Here is a 24,255-nt window from a genome sequence, read left to right on the forward strand (position 1 = left end):
TCAATGTGTTTCAAAGGCACCTTTATTCTTCCCTACGGATGCCATATCTTACGGGGTGAGAGTCAAAACTACTACAGTAAGGTGGAAAGAATGGTCTTAATGCATTTTGTTTCATTATTTATTGTTCTGCTTTCTTTTATGCTTAAGCATGATTTATTAATATGTTATCGAGAATATATTCATAGGTAGCACTGTAATATAATTTTCTTACTGTTTTTGTCAAGCTTCGTACCAACCTTACAAGCTGCATTTTTGCTCATTGATTCACAGTCCTGTAGAGTCTACTGTTAAACTGAAACAGTAGGGATCAGTAATTTTCTAAAATGAAAGGCTTTGTTGAGCTATGACAGAAGTTAGTCTGGAAAGAACTTGTCCTGGGAGAGAGCCACGGTCATCAGGAGCAAGGCCAGAGGGTGGCTTGAAAAATGTTCATAGGACCTACAGCCCATGAGCACTTTGATGATTTGGGGATTTGGGGAAAGTATTAATTATTTACCTGGAGTCCACATTTACAGTAGATAAGACAAGTGTAATTAGATACAGTGGGGGATTTGGGCCCAGCAGTTGGATTTTGGCTCACACAGGAGATGCCTTTGGTGCTTCTGGGTGGGGCGAATGTCACTGTCCAGAGAGGCCATTCCTGACCCAGAGCTGGCACCCCACAGCCAGTCTTGGTGAGCTTTCGGGAGGGAGCAATAGTCTTGTGTTGGTTCCGCCCACAGCTGCACCTGATTAGCTCCCTGTGCCTCTCCACCTCATCTTGGGATTCAATTTAAGGCATGCCAGAATTTTTATTTTATCAGTGAGCAAGACATAAATTTTGTTTAGGTAGCATAAATGATTCTTCTACATTACCTCAGGAAATATAAGTATCTTTGGTAATAATATGATTATTTTTCTCTGGTATAGATAGTAATATTTATTTTCTGGTATTTATTTTCTAATAAAGCATCCATGGTTTTCTCACACACACACACACACACACACACACACTCATGTTCACACATACAAACACATGCACACACACAGATGGATATATATACAATCTCTCTAGACCACAGCATCAATTTACATGGCAAAACTACACTTTCTTCTGTGTTCCAGGAACACATGAATTAAATTTAATATCAGTCACTTTGAGTTAATTTTAAAGAATTTGTTTAACCCACAATTTCTAAATAATCATGATAGTCAAGATAATACTTTGCTATCAAATGTTTTTTTTTTTTATGAAAACCATATCTCAAGATCTCTATTGGCAGCTTGCTGTTGCACAGCCTCTGGGAAGTCGTCCTTTCCTCAGCTTCCTACCCTGGGCATCAACAAACCAGATCACACCAGGGCTAAAGTCACTTGTGCTGAGCCCTGCCCTGCTGTCAAACTGATCTTTGAAATAAACCAGTTTTCAAAAAAAAAAAAAAAATCCAAGAGACACCAATAAAACTCACTCAGCCAAATAAGGAGCATCCCTCTGCTTAACCTCGCAAGGGAGCACCTGGAGGTCCGCCGTCTGCGTTGAAGACTAGCTTCTGCTTTCTTGTGCTCCTCTTTTCTTACCAAGCCGAACTCCTCTGCTCCACCCGCTAGAGCTCTTGCTGTGCTTTACAGAATGAAGTGCTGTCCAGTCCTAGAATTAACAAATGCCAGCCAATTAAGATCTTTAATCTTCTGGTAATTTTGTCTTCTGATGCTCGTAATCCTTTCATAAATACAGCTGGTAATTTCACAAATACAGACCTGAGTAATATAATTGCACACTGACTTGAAGGCCTGTTTTAGGTGTGAGACACGTAAGAAGTTCTTATTGAAAAAAAATACCCTGAAGGGTGACTTGTGAGTATTTTGAAATCTAAAATCCAAACTTCAAAAATACTGCTTACACTTCAGAATTTCTTAAATGAACACCTATGGTACTGCTAGTTTGTCACTTTTGCTACCGAGATGCATATCATTTTAGAGAAGCTGTGTTGTCCTACATTCTGTATAGAAATCATAGTGAACAACCTCCATACCTGGATATTAAAGAGTGATATAACACACTGATAGACACATTAAGATTTCTAACTGTCAAGAATAATAAAATGAAGAACAGTGACCCAAAGAAAACTGATGGAAATGAACAACAGCTTTTATAAATAAGTATATACTGCAATATCCAGACTAAATGCTTTTCCTTAAAAAATCTCAAATAAAATAATTTTTTTCCTCCAGTTTAGGCACTTGAAGCAGTATGCTTCCAAGTAAATGCATGATTATTAAATCATTCGAATATATTTTGAACCACTGATAGCTCAGTTTTAAAATAAGTTGCCAAACTTAGAAAAAAAGACTATGTCCAGCTTTTACAACTTTTCAAATGATACTGAATTTCAAAACAGATGACCAAATGCTAGCAACATTTTTCATTACCTATATTTCATATGCTGAAAATGTAACAGTGGAAGGCAATTTAGGGGATAATGATCAGGAGTCGGATGAGAATGAAAAGACCAAGAAAATACACTTTAAAAACCTATGCATCAGCAAGCTCGGACAACAGTTGAAAAGAACACCTTGACAGGAAGTCTATAGCAAATTGGACATCCGTGAATTCTCAGATGTAATGAAAAGGGCAAAGAAATAAACTATACCCATGAAAATAAAATATGAAAGGGTAACCCAAAGAATAAGATTTGAATAAGACATGGGCTTCTCTAAGAAGACCAGGTATGGGGGAATCACAAAGAAAAGGCTATAATTATAGCTAAAGAATCGGTGGATGGCTTCTAGATGACAGACGTCAAAATGAATCTCAGTCAGCCTAGAACCTACCTTCAAAAATAAAAGGAAGAAAAGCTAAGTTGGATATGCAGAGATAAGTGGTCATATATGAAAAAGGAAGGTTTACAATTGTGAAATGTACAGCTAAGCTCAAATTCTATTATTTTATGCTTGTCCTATATCAGAATTTTAAGTTTTGATATCAAGTATATGAAAAAATATTTGTTAGGAAGGAAGTACTTATGTTTTCTCTAGGAAACAACCAAATACTTAACTCATGTGCTTTTGTGCCTTACTTTTTAGAACATGAAATGTTTACTGAAGAACGAAGAGCTGGATGGAATAGAATAGAATGAAAGTCAATTAAGGAGCACCTCTTACAGAGAGCTGTTATGCAAAATAATTTCAGATCGAGCTAAAGCCAAAGCTATAAATATCATTTTGCATTTTGCCTATATATTGTGCAAGATAAAAGTATATGGAAAGTAAATCAGGCAAATATTAATATGCAATTTATTTTTCCTTAGCTAGCCTTAAATCTTCAGAACTACTGACATACAGGCAATAGCAAAGCTCCTGTTCATCAATTAGCAATGTAACTGGGCCCTAGATAACAGAAAGTTGACCTTTAGAACAGCATGAAGTGTTGAGTGTCTACTTCATAAGAAAATACATAAAATCAATGAAATTCCTTCTAATACTTAAATTGCTTTGATTAAAAAAAAAGTCAATTTATAGCAAAAATGCACCATAACAATGAAAGACATGTATTCACCTGAACTAAAAATAAAAATGTTCCCCACCCGGCTCCTGGGGGAAATGACTCTGGCGTCCATCAGCTTGTTCACACTGCTCCTGCCCGTCCCGGGACATTTTAGAGCCCCCGAACCTGGCCTTGAGTTTTTCAAGTTTGCTCTTTACCCAACAAGTCGTCTTTGAAAGTAGCAACTCGGAATTGTGTCCCTCTTTTTCCTTTTCTAAATTTGTTGCTACACTACATATGTCAAAATAATATATGAGTATTTATTTAAAATCAAGATCCCCAACTCCTGTTCAAGACTAAGGAATTTAAGTCTCCAGGGGAGAAGATCAGAAATGCACAGCAAAAATTTTCGCAGTATTTTTTTTAGGCACACAGACTTTTAAGAATTTCTATCTCTGGGCAATTTAAATACTTCAGTGTAATTTACCAGGTCATATAGTTTCTTTTTTCTTATTTTCTACCCCAACTTGTCCATAGTATTTGATTTAACTGATTCTTTCCATTTCTAATTTCATAAGCTATGTGGAAACATTCCTCTTTCCTGGTAACTCCCTGATTCCCTAGTTCCTCCCTAACTTCATACAGCAGGTTTTTTTTGTTTTGTTTTGTTTTGTTTTTGACCACCACTCATCTATTAGCCAACAGAAAAAAAAATCTTTTCTAAAAAACAAGAAACAAATATGATAAAATGAAAAAAAATGGAAATAAAGTGTTTGTAAATGGGGAGGGGAGCAGGGGATGAAGGGAGGGCAGAGACAAGGGGAAAAAATGAGAACCAAGACCTGTCATGTAAAGGTACAAGATCCCAATGATGAATGTAACTGTACTGTATACATAAAATGTACCAATAAACTCAAAAAAAGAAATAAGAATTTAAAATATACAGTAAAAATCTAAATAAAAAGTAAAATACTGAATAAATAGGAAAAACATGTAGAATATTTTGAACAATAAAATATCCTCAAATAACAAAATGTAGAAGTAGTAACACATTGAAAATGTTTTTTAAACTACTAAGCTATTAATGATAAAGGTGGATAGATAGATAGATAGGTAGATATTCATTATTAATTTAATAAACTATGCCTGGGTAAACAGGCCTTAAAATGTGCAACAGCATTAAAATCACTTAAGAAAATCTTTAAATGTCGATGCTTGGTTCACAGTGCCTAAATTTCAAAGGGTCCCACGGGCAGAATTTTGAAAATAATTGAAGTTAAATAAAGATGAAAAATAGTTTTTAATATTCTATTTATTTGAACTGAAGTATGTGTCTGCTTTTTGGGTAAAAAGAACCCACAAAGCTATTCACATAAGGCAAAGTTTACTAGCATACCTGGAAGAGTTATTTTTAAATGCAACTTTATTTTTTGTATTCTATAAGTTTCATTTTAATTCATTGTCCCTAATTTAATTTGCCCTTGACTCATCTCCTAAAATAAAATTTAGACTTGACCTGTTTACATAATTAACTCTGTACTATAAATGTTTTCTCTTCACACCAACCTTTCACAACTATATAAGTTTAGAAATTATTCTTAAAGGATGGTTAGGAATTTGTTAAAGAAAAAATAAGGAAAGAAAAATAGAAAGAGCAAAAGATAGAAACAAAGAGCAAGATGCTTTCAGAGAAAGCTGATATATTCTTCAACCATGCAATAAAGTTTTATCCTGTGAATCCAGGAAATTTTCTAAGTAATATTTTCAGGAAGTGCAATCAGGATTTTGTTTAGAAGATCATTGTGTGTGTGTGTGTGTGTGTGTGTGTGTGTGTGTGTTGGAGGGATGGATGAATAGATAGATAGATAGATAGAATTAAAGATCCAATATAGAATTAGGTTGCTCAAATAAAAACTTCAGAATATTTTGCTCAGAGGACTAATTAATTTTATTAGGACCTACGTAAATTTAGCTGTGAATGTTTTAGAATTTAATGACTTCCTGATTCAGAATGAATTCCGCAATAAAAGCTAATTAGAAAGGAAATGAATGCCTAAAATATCTCTCATGTGCATAAAAGAAAAATGTAAAGATCATTAATTGAAATTAAAATGTAACAGTGTACTAATGCAACATGACATAAAATTCCATCTGTTCTATAGCATCACAAAAACAAAAAAAAATAGGAAACATTATTATGCTTTGGATGGTTAATCCCTGGTTAATAGTAATGTATTTATATTAAAAATGGTGTACTGGTAAGAATTCCAGTAAATATTGCAAAAGGATTTCATCTGCTCCTTGCCTGAGCTAAGTTTCTTTTGATAAATGATAACCAGTTAATAAAGTGTGATAGAAATACTGCTTTGTACAGGTGAAAAAGAACTTTATATCCAAAACACTGTGCTACCCACATACTAAATACATGTTTAAATCACTTTCTCTACATTACAGGCATTACTACTGAAGATAAAGACTACACACTTTTGATCACATTATAAATCAATAGATCATATTATAGTCAATACAAAGTGGAATATCATTTTTCTTTGAACAATATAAACATAGATCATTTAATTGATAAACTTTCTACATTCTTTCTAGTCAAGATGTCCAAATTTAAGGTGAACACATTGCCTGATCTGTATCTTGTAACTTTGCATTGAAAATACGACTTATGGGGTGGGTTCGTTTTCTGAGTTCATATCATACTAAATTATATGTACAAATAATCATCAATGAGAAAATAATTAACCTCAATGAGAATCAGTGAGAAATTCCTACATGTTCTGGCACTATCAGGAAGCAGTCAGGTTATATAAGGAGGAACAATTGAAATATTATAATTCTGAACATATGCGTGATATGGGATTTAAATTCTTAGTTTATAAATACAGCTACTTGTTTTGAAATAGAGAATTAAGAGTGAAAGATAGGAAGGAAGATAATAGCTATATGAATAATATAATATAAATATGAATATAATATAATATATACAAATAATATAAACTTCAAGATTTGTATATATCAGCAAAATATATGTATATATGTATATAGCAGCAAAATAAAGAAAGAACTAAAGCCAATGACGAAAACCTAAATTTCTAGACAAGAGTATCATCATCTACTTTAATATGTATCCTTTTAAATTGCTAAACATAAAAAGCTGGAAAAATGAAAATATGTGTTATTTCATGTTGAAGTTTTTGTTTAAAAACAGAAAATTATGCTATGCAGTTGACATAAAAGTTTAAGTAGTATATCAAACAATTATATGTATAAAGCAAAGGGGTATTTTTAAGTTTATCTGTTCCTCACTATGGGATTTTACTTTCCTCTCAGGTTGTTTTAATGAGCCTTTAAAACGACTGCCAATTGTCACTCTCACCCAGCTCATGTTCCTTTTCTCCACCAATATTGAATTTTTTTTCTTTTTTTCTTTTTTTCTTTTTTTACGTCTGGGATGAGAAGTCCAAACTCAAAACTCCAGGCAGGTCATGCTCTTACTGGAGGTTGGGGAAGGCTTTGCCTCCATGCCTATGGCTTCTGCTGTGGATTTGGTCTATACGTCCAAGGTCAGGTCGCCCTCTGTCCCTCTCTCCTTCTCCCACCTTGTTATAACGGTCCCAATCATCAGGTAATTCCTTAGTTCAAATGGCTTCATCTTGAAAATACCTACAAAGACTTTTTCCACATACTGTCAAGTTGACAAGTATCAGGAATTAAGATGTCAATATATTCTAGTGGAAGACAAACCCACTATAGTTCCTACTTTAAATTCACAAATCTGCTCTTTCTGTTTTTGCTATACTGGGAGTTTTTCTGGCTTCTTTAGGTGTAAACTTGACACAAGTCCTTCTGGCCCTACTCACGCAGGGGCCTAGCAGTAGGCTCTTCTGCTGGTCTGTTGCAGGCTCTGTAGCCAGTAGCAGATCTCCCCATATTCTCATTATTGTCTGGACATCCCAAACCACTTTCTCCAAAGAGACTTCATGAACTCCTCCTACCTCTGTACCTTAGGGTGTCTTGTACATATTTCTCCATCTCTGCGGTTACTGCTTGGAGAGGTATATGTGTGCACCAGGTTCAGGTACTGCTTCTGAAAATCTTCCTTTATGGATCCTCCACTGGATTCTAACATCTCACTTTGGTATTGTGGAAAAATGGTTTCCGGAAAAGTTTCATGGTATTCATCAAGATATCATAGTGACAGATTGGCCTGTAAAAGAATACATGACTTTGAAATACAGCAAACCTTTGAACCAGCTCTGAAAAATTACTAGGTATTTCCTAAAGTTCATAACTTTGAATAAAATAAGAGTTATACTTTTGCAATCAATATTTGAGTCTTATGATCTCTAGAATTTGAATATATGCCTGCCATAGGAAATATGTTATTCATCATTAATGACAAAAATTATTGCAAATTCTTAAAGTACCATGATGGACAACTATAAATGATTATGAATTCCATTCATGTTAGAAGATAACCGGGACTGCCTATCCTACAAACAGGACAGCTATCAGGTGCTAGTTTTATGTCTTTATTCTAACATTCATGAGGTAAAGAACGAGGAAGAACCAGACAACATCTCTAAATTTATTTTATTGGGATATGTCTAATAGTTTGGTTTTGCCTCAGAGAATTGCTAAGGTTACAGAAGAAAACATGTGTGAAAATTACTTCCATAGTATACTTTACTCTATAATGGATGCACTCAAATATAGTTGATATGGCGGATAAGCACTGTGGAATAAAGTCTCTAAATTAACAAGTATCCATGCCTAAGTTGTGGCTTACACTAAAATCTCATGTGAAGGCACCAAATCCTCCATACGTCCACAGTTTTAAATTCTGCATGATTTTCAGCTGTGTGCCTTTCCCTCGTGACATGATCAGCTTTGAGTGCCCCACGGTTCCATTTTTAAAATTATGGCCAATTCGCACCACTGATTAATGATCACCGTAACATGTTTATTCTTTATCTTTAGGTAAAAACTGGAACAATATTTTGAGGATTTTTGACTGAGGCAGTTGGATTTCTTGTAAGGCCCTAGAAGTATTAGCCAGGAGAGGTAATTATACAGGAATCACCTTGCCTCTGCTTGTCATTGTCTTCCACCGCCCTCTCCACAGCGTGTGCATAGATGTTTACTGACTGTCCACTATCACCATTGAGACTAACGCACCAAAGATTCTCTTCACCTTTACTTCTATGAATTTCAACATTCAGTGGGGCAATTTTGATACAAATTAAATTTCTTAACGTAGGCCAGCATCAACATGTGCAACATACTTTACAAAATCGAACTGACTTTGCTGGTGGATATGCATTTGTATTTGTATAGATCTATTGCACTAGATGCACGTCCTCTGCCACGCGACTTGCCCTGGGTCTCCCTAGAGGAAATAGCTTTCTACTCTCGGATCTGCAGTGCCTCCCTCATTCATAGTGTTCTCTGATAGACGATGCTGGACGGGACCACTCTCTTGCTCACTGTCCTCTGCTTTGACACAAGGCCTAGGTCAGGCTGACACACTGGTGGAGACCAGTCACCCTCAGCAACCCAGCCAAGAGCAAGAAACCTGCAGCCAAAAGAACACAGAAAGTCGGTGTGCCGGGCAGCCTGTCTGAGATGAGAAGACCACCAAGAGCACTGCCCTACTGCCCAAGATACCATTTCAAACTAGAGAAATTCGTTCAAGTGTCATTTTCCTATGGAGCACAATTATATTATTATATTTATATAGTGTCATTTATGCATCACTGTGCTATTAGATAACTGTTATACTCTACTGCTCACTTCCAAGACTCTAATCGTATCTTGCTATGGGTTGACTATTTGACAATCAAAAGATAAATGTAAAGGTGAAATTTATTTAAATCCATGGTAAAAATATTTATTACCTAATAGCTCAGTACTTTAGGGGATCTGGAAAAATACCACCCAATAAAAATCATCCATTCGGAAGTAAGATAATGACCTACAGGCGGTGTGAAATGAATATTCACATCAAACAGACGCGAATGCCACTAAGCTACCTCTCATTTCCATGTTTAAGCCTCTGACATTAATTCAGCCTTTCACTGCTGTGTGTGGTTTCACTGGTGCAGTTAAGTTCCTGTGAGTGTCCTTGTATAAATGTCTATGCAACATTCCACTAAAATGCCTTTCAGATTTGGACCAGCAAGGCACTCGAATTTTTTCTTAGTATTATTCAAATAAATTTGTAGTTTACGAGCTTGCATTAACATCTTATTGCTACAGAACAAAGCTTAATTTTTCTTACTTTAATGTACTAATTAGACCAACCACCAAAGTACAACCCTGGCAGGAGGGGAATGGAGCTCCTACTCTTTCTTTATCGATACAAATGATTTCAATTCTTCTCACACTCTACTGATGCAGCATTTCTCCTAAAGGTTAAGTCTGATTGCACTGGTATCAAATTAAAAATCTCATCCTTTATATTTCACAGTGCCTTCCTCTCTTAGCTTTTTTATTTAACTTTTCAGCCTCTGTCCACATCCCCAGAGGTTTTGCCATGAGCCATGATGGTTGTTGAAGTTCCATGGAGAGACACAGGGACACTAGCACGGGGAGAAAAGGAAAACAGAATGAGTTATGATGTAGCAGGCTGACTCCTATTACTTCAGAGCAAAGGACCAAGGGTCAGGGTAGCACAGGGCAACTCAAGCTGCAAATCTAATAATTATTGCTGTTAATGGCTTGGAGGGACCCGTTTATGTTGCAGCTATGACTGCACCTGACCCAGCTGAACCTCGTTTCTTCATCACTGTAATGAGCTGTTTGGGCTTTAATGATTGTAAAAGTCCTTTCAATTATGTGCAGACAGAAGGAGTTGGAAATGTGAAATGAGGAGTCAGAAATCTGAATCCTGAACTTATCCTTCAACCAGCTGTTTGAGCTTATACTTGGCCCTTTCCAACCCCAACCTCAGTTTGTTCACCAGTGAAATAGATCACAGAGTTGTTAGAACTGTCGTGGGAAAGGCTGGGCTACAACAATGCAACCTGTGAGTGTGTCACTTTGAGCAATCGCCCTCATTGTCAACATTGTTATTATTATTTCTGTGTGCAAAATGAGCCAGGAATTAGTAAAAGCAAATAGTAACTGCTATGGATATATCTCATATGCCATGGAGAATAAAAGCAAAATAAAATAAGTAAATAGTAAATGGAACATAATAAATATTTATCACAATAGAAACAGTGGACAGACTGAAAATCTTTGTTTTGAAATAATCATAAGCTGACAGGACATTGAAGAACAGTTAAGCTAGAGCTTTCAGTATCATCTTCCTTTCATCCCGTACCTCAGTTTTAGTACCAGGCCACCAGCTCATAGGCACAAGGCTTGGAGAAAAACCTTCACTGTATGAGAGTTTTTTTTAAGCAGTGTCTGCCTGAATTGTAAGCGATGAGTGAACAGATTAACACCTGCGAAGGCAAACTCAAATCTCTTTTCAAAACTGACTTTTCACTAAATTCTAAGCAAAACGAAAAAGAAGCGTGCTCCGTGGAGTGCAAGGAATCACAAGCCTTGCTCTTCACTTCTGAAACTCTGGCAGGTGTCAAGGGAGAAAAGCTGTGCATGAGGCTGTGCGCGGTGAAGCCCCAGGCTGTTTTCTTTCTCCCTTCAGTGGCTCCTTGGGGAGCTGTCACTCAGTAAAACAGCAGCAGCCTCCTCACAGGAACTTAGGGCTTCACCTCCACACATCCCCAGGTTCCTAGAAGTCAGCCCGCACAATCTAGTGATTGAAACCAGAGCCTTCTCACTGAGCTACATCTCCAGCGCTTCTTATTTTTCATTTTAAAAGAGTATTTTGCTAAGTCACTAAATTTTTCAGGCTGGACTGAAATTTGTAATCCTCCTGTCTCAGCCTCCCAGAAAGCTGGGACTGCAGACATTGCCCTAAAGCATGTCTACTTTTAAGTATTCTGTTATTATTTAAGTATAAAAAGATGAGATCACAGTTACTGATTCTTTGTGCTAGTTCCTGTGCTACTGAGGATTTATTCATAAAGTCTGTTCCTATGCCAAGAGTTCTACCAAACATGTCTTCCAGCAAGTTCAGTGTTTTTGTTTTAATATGTATATCTTTAATCTACTTGGATTTTAGTTTATTGTATCATGAAAGATACAGGTCTAGTTTTAATCGTCAGCAAGTTTAACTACAGTTTTTCCAACACCATGTATTAAAGAGGCTCTCTTTCCTCCAGTGAGGATGGTTGGCTCCTTGGTCAAAGATTAGGTAGCTGATTATGTCTGTAGTTGTTTCTGCATCTTCTAATCTGTTCCACTGATCCTCAGTTCTGTTTCTTTGCCAGTACCATGCTGTTTTCATCTCAGTGTCTTTGTAGTATAGTCTCAAGTTGGGAATTGTAACACCCCTGCCATATCTCTGTTGCCTAGAACTTTGCTATTCTAGGTCTCTTCTTGTTCCAAATGAATTTTTGGATTGTTTTCTCTAGTTCTGTGAGATATACTGTTGAATTTCAGTCAGGATTGCATTGAATCTGTATAGCAGTTTTGGAAAAATAGCCATTTTTACTATATTGGTTTTTCCTGTATTGATTATTCCCAGGAACAAGGGCTGTCTTTCTATTTCCTTACGTCCTCTTCAATCTCTCTTTTCAGAATGTTGTAGTTCTCAATGTAGAGGTCTTTTGTTTCATTTGTTAGATTGATTCCTAGATATTTCATTTTGGGGGATGCTATTGTGAAAGGGATTATTTCCCTAAATTCAATCTCAGTGAGTCTCTTGTTACAAGAAGGCTATTGATTTTTGAGTGTTTACCTTGTAGCGTGCTCCTTTACTGAATCTGCCAGTTAAGTCTAGAAGTCTTTTGGTGGAGTTTTTGGGTCTTCAATGTAGAGTACCATATCGTCAGAAAATGATGACAGCTTCACCTTTTCCTTTTGTATCTTTATAGCTTTTATTTCTTTCTCGTGCCTAATTGTTGTGGCTAATGTTTCCAAAACTATATTGAACAGGAGTTGTGAGAGTGGACATCCTTGTCTTGTTTGTGATTTTAGCTTGAAGATTTTCAGTATTTTACCATTTAATATGATGTCAGCTGTCAGTTTTTTATAGATAGCCTTTATCAAGTTGAAATAAAGACCATCAATTGCAATTTTCTTCAGGGTTTTTATCATGAATGGGTGTTTAATTTTGTTAGATGCTTTTTCTGCATCTATTGACATGATCATACGGGTTTTGTCCTTGACTCTGTTAATACACTGTATTACATTTATTGGTTTACGTATGTTGAGCCTTCCTTGCATCCCTGGAATAAATCCAAGTTGGTCAGGGTGTATGATCTTCTTGATGAACCTCTGCATTCTGTTTGTCAGTATCTTACTGAAGATTTTTGCATCTGTGTTCATTAGGGATATTGGCCTGTTGTTCTCATTTTTGGTTGGGTCTTTACCTGGGTTTAAAATTAAAATAACACTTGCTTCCAGGAATGAATTTAGAAGTATGGCTTCTTACAGAGTAGCAGCAATAGTTTTCTTGTAGAATTACACAGTGAAGCCATCAGGACCTGGACTTTTCTGTGTTGGTAAATTTTTAATTACATTTTCAATTCACTGATTGTAATTAGGATGTTTAGACTTTCTATGTCTTCTTCAACTTTGGCAATTCATATGTGTTTAGGAATCTGTCCATTCATTCTGTGATCTCCATTTTTCTACAGCACAGGTTCTCAAAGTAGGTATTGATGATCCTCTCGATTTCTGCTGAATCTGTTGTGACTTCTCCATTTTCATTCCTAATGTCATGAATGTGAATGTTTTCATTCCTTTTCTGATAAAGTTGCCTAAGTGTTTATCAATTTTATTTATTCTTTCAAAAATAATTATTTGGTTCGTTGATTTTTGTGCTATTCTCTTAGTCTTCATTGCATTGATTTCTGCTGTGCTCTTTATAAGTTGCCTAAGTGTTTATCAATTTTATTTATTCTTTCAAAAATAATTATTTGGTTCGTTGATTTTTGTGCTATTCTCTTAGTCTTCATTGCATTGATTTCTGCTCTGATCTTTATAATTTCCTCCCTTGTATGAGCTTTGGGTTTTTCTTGATCTTCTTTTTCTAGGAGCCTAAGATTCATCATTATGTTGTTTATTTGAGCTCACTCTGTTTTGTGGGCATTCACTGCTATGAATTTCCCATGTAAAACTACTTTCATTGTGTCCCGTAGATTCCTGTATGTCATACTGTCATTATCATTAAATTGTAAAAAGTGTCTAATTTCTTCTTTTTGTGACCACTCGGTTGTGCAGGAGAGTTTTATTCAATTTCCATGTGTTTGTGAAGTTCTTGCGTTTTCTTATGCTATTGGTCTCCAGTTTAATTGCACTGTGGTCTGATAGTATACATGTGATAACTTCAATCTCTTTGCATTTACTTAAACCCATTCTATGAGCTAGCATGTGGTCTATTGTGGAGAATTATCCATCTGTAGCCAGAAATAATGCATATTCTGATTTTGTGGGGCTGACATTTATTAAGTCCATTTGTTCAAAAGCTTGGTTCAGTTCTAGTAGTTCCTTGTTGATTTTTTGTCTAGATGATCTATTTGTTACAATGGGTTATTGAAGTCTGCCACTTACTTTCAGGAATGAATTTGGAAGTATTTGGTCCCTTTCAATTTCATTGCAGAGTTTAAAGAGGAAAAGATTAAAATTAGACCCCTATCTTTCACGATGCACTAAACTGATATCAAAATGCCTTAAAGATCTCAGTATTAAAACAGAAACACTAAACTTGCTGAAAGGTGAGTTAGGTAAAATTCATGAAGACATTGTCATAAGAAAAGATTTTATAAACAAATCCTCAGTAGCACGGGAACTAGCAAAAGAATCAACTACTGGGATCTCCTCATTAAAAAGCTTCTGTATTGCAAGACAAACAACCAAAAGAGCTAAAAGACAACCTACACACTGGAAAAAAAATTTTACCAGCCATTCCTCAGACAAAGGTTTACTATCTAGAATATATAAATAACTCAAAAAAGTCAGTACCCCAAATGTAAAGACCCGGTTCAAAATGGGCATCTGAAATGAACAGACGTTTCTCAGACAAAGAAGCAAAAGCAGCAAAAATGAAAAAATCATTCACCATCTCTAGTCATTTGAGAGATGCAGATGAAAGCGATGCTGAAATTTCACCTCAGCCAAGAAAAAACGGCCCTTTCAGAAAATCAACCAACAGCAAATGCTGTTGTGTGGAGTTGTGTGGAGAAAAGAATCTTTTTTTGTTGTTGGGGATAGGTACAGACTGGTGCAACCACTGTGGAAATCAATATGGAGATACCTCATACAACTAGGATTAGAAGTCCCATTTGAGTCAGCTATTCCTCTCCTGGGTATCTTCCTAAAAGAATAAAAAGAATCATAACACAGGGATATAAGCACATCTACATTTATAGTGGCAGTTTATAATGGCTAAGACTTGGAAACAGCCCAATTGCCCATCAGCTGTGGGGCTGTTTCCAAGTCTTAGATATATCTATATATCTATATCTATATCTATATCTATATCTATATCTATATCTATATCTATATCTATCTATATATATATATATCTTCTCAGCCATAAAGAACAAGTTTTAGCTATATATATATAAATAACTTCTCAGCCGTAAAGAACAAGAAAGTAGAGACATTTAGAGGTAAGTGATGCACATTGAGGCCATACTCTTAAGTGAAATAAATAGAACACACATGTTTAAATACCAAATAATTTTTCTGGTGTGAAAAACTAAAAATGTAAATAAGAATCAAAATGCATAATTGACAGTGTGAAATAGGAAGGAAAGTTCTAAAAGAGTAAGGGGAAGGAAAGAAGGGAAAATAGAAAATGAGACTAGAAAAAATGGAAACAAACTCATTGTAAATAGGGAAGGGTGGAAGAAGTAAAGGGAGCACAGGGAAATGGGGAGAAAATAAGAACCAAGATATATCAAGTACAGTTACGAGATCCCAATGATGAATGTAGTCATATTGTATACCTTAAAGGTATCAATAAACTTAATGGAAAAGAAAAGGCAAGTGCAAAGATGCTTAACCTCAGAAAATGAATAATTTTATCCTACCACATAACTGATTTTCACAGCAAATGAATAGGAAAAAATTACTTCCCAAAGAGTAGCACAATTAATATCAGAGAAAAATTAAAGTTGGAATTTCTGATTAGTACACATTGATAATGATTCAATGATTAAGCTGTTGAAGACATTTTGAAGAGAATTCCCAGGAAAGAAAAGTGAATTCTATCAAAGTTACCCCATCTTCATCCCACCTATCAATCCTATTTATCTGGCAAAGAATGCAGTAGATTGACTGAGAATTTAGAATTTAAAGAAGAATTGTTAAAGATGAACTAAACAAAAACACAATTTGAAATTTTTATATGAGAGTAACAATTTCAATCTAGATTGCTCAGGGTAAGTCTTCAGAGAATAAATGAGTAATACAGGGGGTTTTTATACACATTTCATATGAAATATAAAAGAGAAGATGCTACAAGATGCATTTGACAAGGTTTGGAGAAGAAATAAACGTAGTTCCATAGCCCCAGATGTTATTGCTTGTAAGCCTCAAACAAAATCATAACTGGTAACTTTATTGGCTTCCTGGAGAAATCTTTATCCTATGCAATCATGGCAGTACTAACAACATAATTAAGAGAAGATTTCCTTTAGATTTTATTTTTATTTAGGTCCTAGTTGTATAATCAAATTTATTATTGAGAAATCACTGGGTCGATTGTTTAATCTATTCACCCATTATTCAAACAGATTCTGTTGGGTACCCAAGATGAGTTATTCCCCATGGAAGGTGCTAGATAGCTATCATAATTGTGGTAGCTATTTTAAAAACAAAACCTTAAAACTACTAGGTGTAAATGATTCTGATTTATTCTTATAGTTTAAGTACGAATGAGCAGTTTATTCCAATAAGGCTACTCAAATCCTTCATTTTTACATTCCTTTAAAATAATAGGACACATTTAATTTCATGATGCTTCTTAGAAATTTCATTATTACAGCAAGCAATTCTTAAGGATATTAATTGCTTTGGATAGCTTGGAATTTACTGTATTAGTAAATTTCACATGCTAATGTATCAGGAAAGTTATTAATGTATCTAGAAATATTAATGCTACAATAAAATTACAAATAATTATCTCCTTTTATTACACTAAACAGTTTTAAGTCACCATAATCACTTTTACTAATGTTTGCCCATATAATTGGATTTCATTAATTCATTATTTTTTATGTGCGTATTTAGTATAAAAAACTAAAGTAGGTATTATGGGTATCATAAAAGTCTTATAAAATATTTCCGTTTTGACACAATTTAGAATCAAATCGACTATAAGTATTTACATATTTGAACTCCAAAAGCCTTTGCTGCTGAATTCGTTTATTTGTTGACCGAATCCTGCGTTTCCTTTTTCGCTGAATTTCATCCCATATGCTATAATTTGGCAGGACCGTAGTTTGTCAAACAGACTGGAACCGTGGCCAGTTTTAAGTGATGACACTTCCGTACTCTTCCTGCAAAACTCTGGCTTCTTGAGTTTCAGAATATTATATCTGGATGTCACAGCCACAGTTACGCTATTTCATTACAATTTCTTTAACTACATTTCTGTAATGTTTTACCATAAACTCTCCAAACATCATCAAATATTCCTAATAAACCTGTCCTGTTCTTAGCAAAAACCCTTTCCTCACCCACCCTAGGACAATCTTTGATCTGCCCTCCTCCACCCTTCCTGCACAATTAGTTTCAGTCAGGTTCCGGGTTACTGTTCTGCTCCAGACCCAGCATCCACGTTCACCCTGAGTTCTTTCCCGAACTGCTGCGATCATTCTCCGGGAGGTTCTCCTCTCAGCTGTGTTTCGCTCCAAGCCGTCAAGCTGACAGTTCTCACATACATTTCTCATGCGATTACCTCTCTGAATAAAATATGTTTCCCCACAAAAAAAAAAAAAGAAATTTAAAAAATAGAGGGCCGGGGATTGAGCTCAGCGGTTCGGCGGCTTGCCTTGCAAGCGCAAGGACCCGAGTTCGATCCCCGGTACCAAGAAAAAAAAGAAATTTAAAAATGTGTTTCCCCATGGTGATCAATATTTCTTCATTGGTTACCAAATTTGAGTCAGGATTCTCTGTTCAGGACTTAGGATTCTCTGTAAGTTCCAGCTGTGGATGTTTGTCAGTTGTTCAATTCATCAACAAATGGTGAAGAAAGTTGCCGATTTGTGTCTTAACCTTCTCAATCCTTACCATGGGCCACAATCACAAATAGTTTTTAAGATCCCGATGATGAAGGCTCATCTCATTTGAGACTTCTGCAAATCCTCTCCTCCTCCTCTCACTTGTTCGTATAACTGCTCTTGACTTCTATCCACACAGAGCCCGTTATAGTATCTACCCCATTATAACGTAAGATAATAGCAACATTTACATTTATCTAACATCTGTAATCCTCTTCCTACTTTATCTGTGACTGTCATTTTAATTCATTGGGCATCTTCATTTTTATTTTCAGAAATATTTCTTACAAATAGGTTTTTTTTCTTTTTGCAGTCATACATTTTCAGTCAAGATATTCTTAATGCAGTAAGAGAAGGCTAAAATATAAATTTTAATTGTTCTCCTTCTATGTTTGACGTGAAAATATGTTGGTGAACTTGGCTGGGGAGAAATAGAACAGGGTATCTTTCCTTGAGATATCCCCATATGACATGATTAAAGCCAAGGGTCGTTTATAGCAAATGAGCCAAGTACCAAGGAGAACCCAAAGACCAGGTGTTGGGATCTAGGATCCTTCCCTGCCAGGCTATAAGAACACCAAAGCCACATCCAGGAGCATATACAGGATAGCTGTTCACCACAGGCAAAGACCTACTCCTGGACAGTCACAACCACTTATCTTTCAGGGTGGTTATGAATTTTGCCAACACTCTGAAAGGTTTAATGTGTATCAATTTTAAGGCAAGATCAAATAGTTCATGCTGTATTTCATTCCATTTTACTAAGTTGAAATCATATGTCATGCAATTCTTTGAAAGTTTGCACCTAATGACAATATGAGATATTTTTAGTTATTTGGGACTTGCCTTTCTTTAAATTTCTTTTCCTTCACTCACTGCAACCCAGCCTTGCACACTGTAGGTGTCACACAGAGGTCTCATTTCAGGAAATCTCACAGAACTGTTGCCCTGGCTAAATTTGTGTTTCTGTCAACTCAGATCCTGAATTTTGCATTTAGACCAGGTACCTAATAGTCAGATGGTTTGCATCTTTAAAGCTTTATAAAATGCACTGTAATAAGTAGAAGGATGATTTTGTTTGCTTGTTTGTTTTGTTTAGACATATATTGAACATCTCAAACCAATGTGCCTAAAAAAAAGCTATTTCTCGTCATTTCCTATATTCCTTTTCTGTGTGTGTGTGTGTGTGTGTGTTTGAGAAAGAGTCTCACTACATAGTTGAGACTGACCTGGAACTCATTATGTACTGCAGGCTGGTCTCAAACTCACAGCGATCCTCCTGTCTCAGCCTCCCAAGTGCTGGGATTACAGGCGTGTGCCACCACGCCTGGCTAGAAGGATGATTTTGATCATTATCAATCAGTTAAAATGTTATACCATTTATTTTTGCTCCTTTGAACATACAATTTGTGAAGTCTGCTTCTGTCCATTAATATATGCAAATAATGTGAGAGATGAGATCATTATCATTAAATTATTAGCTAGAAAATATTGGCCATGGGATGTGAAAGAAAACTAGATTAAATTGGCATGATTTATGAAGTGGATGTTGTTATGATGTAGCTAATAAAACATGTAAAATGCTTTCAATATTTTGAATGATTTTGAAATACTTACTCATCTTAGGTAGTCACTAACCTGTTTAATAAAAAAAAGAAAACAAACAAACCCATAGCTACATTGCTCGGGATTATGACTTTTGTGGTGAAAGCCCGTGAATCCTGATCTAGAGATCTCATGGGAACTTCTGGATTACACAATTTTTATGGTGTCCAATTTAGCTTTTTTATATTTCTAGAATTTATCCTGGTGCTTTCTGCCTATCAGAGTTTTTTTTTTTTTCTTTTCTCTTAGCTAAGATGGAAATTTGCTGGTACATATCAATTGGATTTCCGTTCATTCCACTTAACGTTCCTTGAATGTCTGGAATCTCACGATCATCACGTGCAAGAGGAATCTCACCTCACCCGTTCTCTCCTGCACAGCTGGCTCCTGGTAGTCTTTCTCCTTCCTGAATATTTGCATTAACGAACATGCACATGTACGTATAGTTTTCATAGGTAGAAGAATCTCAAGTGCAACAGAGATTAGAAGACTAATGATGGCAAACCTTTCAGAGACAAGCGCCGAACCCTAACCCGAGACCTTCGTACTACCGCCAAGTGCCAGCACTGCAATTCAACCTGAATATTGAGGATTTAGTGTAAGCAAACCAAGTCCCGCATTAACATCTCTTGTCTTGAAAGGTAAACAAGTAATGTGAGCCATGGGTTTGCCACCAGTGGACCAGAACAATAAACGTCCAGAAATCCAGCCCCTGAATCAACAAGACTTGCTTACCGATCTCCTCCTCTCGCTTTTGCTCTCCTCTCTTGTTGGATCGTTTGACTGGAAGTGCTGTGGCATGATAAACTTTAACAAAATTCAGGGTGCGTCTCTGAAAGTGTGGACACCCGTTCTAATGGCTAAAAACATGCAGGCTCCACTCGCAAGGAGGCCTCGGGAGGTGTCCACTCTGCCACGGGTTGTGTCACCTGTCTTGTGCAGCTCTCCCGCTTTCCTTCAGGCTAAAAGGAATCAGCAAGCTGAAGAGGTGACGTCCACTTTTACCCATTACAGAAGTTCCCAATCATCTTGATCCATCGACTTGTTCCCGGACAAGCACTACTAAATCTATCATTTTATTAGTGGCTGGAGATGTTAATTTTCTATTGTTTTATTCTTTCCATATGCATTAGTCTTTATAAAAATTACTAGCATTATTAGTCATAGAGGTCTATTTAGTTGGATTATAGTTTGTACTGCAAAGATTCTGCTTAGTTCTTGCAATTTGAAGAAAAATTTTACTGTTTGTGTTTATTTTTGTATCTGTAATGATGCAATCTGAGTTTATTAGATTTTTCTTTTTTTTCCTTTTCAAAGATGTGTGTATTAATTTAAACAGATTTGTCAAATACTATATACTTGACATTTATGAATATTTTCACAATACAGTCCCAAGTACAAGGAGTTTGTGTTTTCTTTGTCTAATGTTCCTAGCTCCAGTTATTTCAAGTACATGACACCAAGTAAGTGCTTTAAAAATATTTGATAAATGAATGAGTGAATAAAGATCTTCTTGATGCAATTAAAAGGTTATTTGAATAATAAAATGTTATTCAATCAAGAAAACATCAGAGGATTGCTCAATATACAAAATAAATATATTTGAATACCCATGTCTATACTTCTATTTAAAATATTGACCTTTTTCATTTTTTTTAGTGTTAAATGAAGATTAAATTGTATTTAAGGATAGGATGATTCTGTGTAGCAATTTTCAACATCACAAATATATAAAATTCTGCACACAGAATTTTAAATTACTTATATTCAAAGGTTGGAGTAAAATATTTACTCTGGCTTTGGCTGTCTTTTCAGTATTTCCCTCAAATTTAAACTTTAGGGATACAGAAAAGGTCATCATGGCCAAAATCATATTTTCTCACAGTGGTTCTCCACATTTAGTACTCAGCCTTAATCTCAGTTTACTGATCTTAGAGCCTTTTACTGATTTGCTTCCTGCAAGGCCGGCTGCATCTCTGTCACTGAAAACTATGAAATAATGTAATAATTGCCTTATTTGGACATTCCAACAATGAGTGGAAAAGCGGTGAAAGTCAGAAGCCAAGTAATTCAAATAAAATCATCCTTCATTTACAATAAACCCTACATTTATGAAAGTTTTTAAAACTTAAAAAAAAAACCTTTTTCCTATTCAAGAGGCTCAGATCTACGAACAGGAAAGTACTGCTCTCTTCTGAGATTACTAGCTGTCCCCACTGGTGCCAGTTATAACTTATCTTTTGTATAATTGATATAGAAACAAAGAATAATACCTTATCTTGAATTATTTTTATTATTGGCATTTACATGGAACAACTGCAGTGATATATAAAATTTAGAGGAATCCATATGCTGGCATTCTCAAATTTCATCAAAACTTTCATGTTAATGAGGAAAATAACGTTTTGTGTCTTTCTTCATCTTTTCTCATAACTTGAAATTCTTCCACCTATACACATCTGTAATATTAATCAGATAAACATGAGTGCACACCAAGTGTCGAAGGAAGCAATATGACATAACTAATGACAACATCACCACAAATGAGTTTATGGGCAAGCCTGGTGGGTACTGTCATTCAATTTTTCTTTACAGCTCTTCAAGTCTCACAATTCTGCTAGTGTTTTGTTTTTTTTTTTTTTTTTTTTTTTTTTGGTTTGGTTTGGTTTGGTACCAGGGATCGAACTTGGATCCTTGTGCCTGTGAGGCAGGCGCTGGAATCACTAAGCTAAGTCCTTGGTTTGCTAGTTTTTATTGGCAGGCTTTCTATTTTGTTTTATTCTGGTGAGGGTAGGCTGCACCCTAAGCTCAGCAATTTCCCTTCCTGTTACTTCACTCTTGCACTGTGTAGATATGGTTACAGCACTGGAATCAGGGGCTTGTTTCCGTTTCTTTCCCTAATCATATTTCAGGCTTCCTCTTTTACCTGTCCAATTTGTAGCCTACCGCTTATTTACATATTGAATTTGAATATATACACAAATACAGACTGATCACACTGCTTTAAAATGATACCATAGATTAGGTGGCTTAAAGAACAGACCTTTAATTCTTGAAGTTATGTGCACTACAATTCCATGCTTTGAGTGCCTCACAGTTCTGTTTCTCTCAGTGTGTGTGTGTGTGTGTGTGTGTGTGTGTGTGTTCCTGGGGATTGAACTCAGGGCCTTTACAATGAGTTACATTTCCAACACTTTAAATTTTATTTTTGAGATAGGTGCTTCCTAAATTACTGAGTTACTCAGAATGGGCTTAATCCTACAATCATGCTGCCTCAGCCTTTCTTAGGTGCGAAGTCTCTCCCTCTTCTTGTAAGAACATCAGGCCTACAGAGTTTAGGGCAGTACCAGTCTGACCCCATTTCACTTAAGTCTGGATCGACGGTCTCTTTGAGAGTGGGGGCAGGAGCCATAAGAATCTGGGGTCACGCAGTTCATTCCATCAGAACATACACATTCTTGTTCATTTGCATTTGCTTCCTGGGTCAGTGAATGCTGACATGGCTCTGAGGAGCCAGGTGGGTGACCCTTTGGGAAAGAGAAGAGCACAAAGCAGGACTTGGCAGAGAAGAGGGGCTGGAAACAGACTGGGTAAGCAGTCGGCCAAGCTTCCTGGGAGTGTTGGAGGAAGTAGATCTGAGAAGGTCACGCGAGGAGACCCTGGACACCCACTCCTCAGCTGGGGGTGCCTGTAGGACTTGGGCATGGGGGCTCCTCCTCAGCGACTCCCCTTCATCCAGGGAAAGTCAGTCCTGCCATCTGTGCCACCTCTCCAGCCAGTCCTCCTCCAAAACTTTGCATTGATTCTTTGCTACATACTTCATTTATTTTTTAAAGCAAGTTATTATTTGTTTTACTTTTATGATTCTGTGACTTATATTTTCCCTTGAAAATGTAACAATATATTTTCAGTAGTAGCTTCTGGTAAAATAGAATAATCACATGTAAGAAATGCTTGCTTTTTTTCCACTAACTTGAAGAAAAACAAATTAGAGCTGCTGGATTTTGTTTGAAAGGTTTTTTGTTTGTTTGTTTTGTTTTTTTAAGGGTCATGGAAAAAGGCAGGTAAAATCTATAAGGATTTCTAACCTTTTTTTTTTTTTTGAGACAGGGTCTCACTATGTACTTGAAACTGACCTGGAACTCACTATGCAGCCCAGGCTGGTCTCGAACTCACAGTGATCCTCCTGCCTCAGCCTCCCAAGTGCTGGGATTACAGGCATGTGCAACCACGCTGGGCTGATTTCTAGCTATTTAAATGTGGATAAGAAACTGAATCAAAACTTAAACTATTGTTATCTTCACCCAGAAACAAGAGCCACTCTCGTACGTACGTCCATAGTATCTCCTTGTGGAAAAGGCTTTCGTATCTGCCCGTAAGTGACCATTGCACTGCGGTATCCTCATCTCCAACTCACTGGACCCTGGTCAGACATGGGATTTGTTTCACTAAAGGTTTTCTGCAACCTTTTATTAATATCTTCATCCATACAGAATCAAGTTGTGGAGAATGCAAATGAGTGTGTACCAGCTGCATGTGAAATTCTAAATGTATGAGATGTTCACAGAAGATTAAAATAGCTACAGCCCGGACAAGGAAAATGTTTATACAGTTTCGTGAATAAAATTACCAATATGTCTTGTCTGTTTCAGTGTGAGTCCTGGAATGGAAACAAATTATTACTTGGGAATATGTCTCTTTGGTTAAGCCAGAGTTCATGATAAAATGCAGATTTCAACTTCTATCTACATTTTCTTTTTCAGTATTTTTTTCTTCCTTAGCAAACTATCAGAATTTTACACATTAGTAAATCTGACATACATGTTACACACCTTGGTAGTTCAGTTTCTTTGTTTCTAACTTGTGTTT

This window comes from Fukomys damarensis, unplaced genomic scaffold, assembly GCF_012274545.1.
Source record: "Fukomys damarensis isolate Sample0158 unplaced genomic scaffold, DMR_v1.0_HiC HiC_scaffold_26, whole genome shotgun sequence".
NCBI lineage: Eukaryota > Metazoa > Chordata > Mammalia > Rodentia > Bathyergidae > Fukomys > Fukomys damarensis.